At 44.8% G+C, this 2,238-nt stretch overlaps 1 protein-coding gene across 3 annotated transcripts in view; it reads left to right on the top strand.

The window, feature by feature from the left end:
* The window catches only part of LOC111861631 (C3 and PZP-like alpha-2-macroglobulin domain-containing protein 8), a 286,966-nt gene that overhangs the window by 277,165 nt on the left and 7,563 nt on the right, over positions 1–2,238 (top strand). The gene's annotated exons all lie outside the window — the stretch shown is intronic.

The raw sequence follows: 2,238 nt of genomic DNA, 5'->3' as shown, positions 1-2,238 counted from the left end.
AGTTCCGAGTTAGCCAGCAACTAGTCAGTTGTATTGTGGCATTTGGAGTGTACTATTTGTGATACTGCAGATAGCAGTAATAGTGAATCTGTAATTTGGGTGATTGTAAGTGCGAATGTGAAATAAAATTCGCTACATCAAATACGGCGTGGAGTTATTTGTCGCGATATACGCCCGATACGTGACAATATATACATATACATACATACGTTGTCACGTGTTGGGTGTGTCATGCGACAAATAAATTCACGTGGGTCTCAGATTCAGCGAATCTTTATTGGACACTCACACTTATACACCGTACAATTATCACCTTAACTGTATTCCGCGGTGGCTACCTTCCAACTGTCTTGTATGGCGACTAGATCTCAACTGTGTTCTATGAAGGCTATTTCCAGACCGTCTCCTTCGGCGGTTAATTCCAGACTATCCGTTGGCAGTTGCTATGCATTGAACCCTCTGTTATAACTANCGTTGTCACGTGTTGGGTGTGTCATGCGACAAATAAATTCACGTGGGTCTCAGATTCAGCGAATCTTTATTGGACACTCACACTTATACACCGTACAATTATCACCTTAACTGTATTCCGCGGTGGCTACCTTCCAACTGTCTTGTATGGCGACTAGATCTCAACTGTGTTCTATGAAGGCTATTTCCAGACCGTCTCCTTCGGCGGTTAATTCCAGACTATCCGTTGGCAGTTGCTATGCATTGAACCTTCTGTTGTAACTGTGGAGACTCCTGTTAGAACTACAATACCACTATTGTTATTTCCTATGCAACAGTCTATTCTACCGTTTCCATGGAAGTCTCTCTTCTGGGTTCCGAACATGTTACAATATATATATTTCATGCACAGAGACCACATGGTGACACTGGGAAGTATGTGTATACATATATATTCACCATAAGATATATATATATATATATACATATTGCCATAGGGTGACTGCAGCAGCTGTGTGTGTACCATGTATACATAAAGGCATTGTGTGCAGACATTTATATACACTACTTTTGGAATATTTCCTTTGTTTTGAAAAAAAAAATGAAAGCAAATTTATACATGTAGGAAACACACCTGTTTACCTGAGAGAAGTCGCCTATGTAGGAAGTGATGTGGGCATGTAAAGAGGCGGCTGTACACTCAAGTGCCAAAAGTCATGGGATAGCAGTATGTAAATTTATTTTTAAGTGGTTCCACCATCCCTTGACGGCTTGGGAATGCCCAGAGCAGTATCAATTGTGAGGTGTTCTCTCGTGAGTCAGGTTGAACACCGGCCAGTCTGCTCATGGCAAGCCGACGTGAATTATCGGAGTTTGAGCGGGGCATGATAGTGGGTGCCAGGCGGATGGGACATTCCATTTCTGAAGTTGTGTGGTCATTCAACATTCCTCGATCCACGGTGTCACGTGTGTACCAGGAATACCTTGTGGAAGGCATTTCCACCCACCATGGACAGCGCAGTGGCTGACCATGGGTGCTTAATTATCGTGACCAGCAGCATCTAGCTAGAATTGTCTGTGGTAAGAGACAAGGGACACTGGCTGAAATCACATCCACATTCAGTGCAGGAGGTACCAGACACATATCCAGCAGGTCAGAGCAGCGTTCTTTAGCTTCCATGGGATATGGGAGCAGAACACCGACCAGAGTGCCTCTGTTAACACTACAACGCCAGACACAGCGCCTCATCCGGGCTTGTGATGTCGCTAATTGGACCCTGGAGGATTGGCAACATGTGACGTCCAATAAGTCATGGTACCAATTGTTTCGGGCAGATGGTAGGGTTCAGGTGTGGCGCAGACCCCATGAGGCCATGGACCCCAGTTGTCAACAAGGCACCATGCAGGCTGGTGATGGTTCCATACTGGTGTAGGATGTGTTCACGTGGCATGGGTTGGGTCCGCTTGTCCACCTAAACACGTCATTGACTGGTGACCGCTACGTTACACTGCTTGGTGACCATCTGCAGCCCTTCATGGACTTGGGGTCTCAGGAGCTCTCAAACCCCACCACCACGATAAGGTGGAGATACCATTGGTGGAGGAGGAGCCTATATATATGCCCTTTTATATATATAGACAATAAATATATTTATATATCGCAATGTATATATTGATGCCTAAGATCACGCCTGTTCATAGGTTCCTGTGTAACAATATATATAGGCATCAATGTGGTCATATAAAGTCGGCTCAGGTTCTTCCTCTCTCTCTCTCTCTCTCTCTCTA

The sequence above is a fragment of the Cryptotermes secundus genome, unplaced genomic scaffold, assembly GCF_002891405.2.
Source record: "Cryptotermes secundus unplaced genomic scaffold, Csec_1.0 scaffold43, whole genome shotgun sequence".
NCBI lineage: Eukaryota > Metazoa > Arthropoda > Insecta > Blattodea > Kalotermitidae > Cryptotermes > Cryptotermes secundus.
The sequence above is the reverse complement of the archived record's forward strand: the minus strand, read 5'-3'. Positions and strand labels throughout refer to the sequence as shown.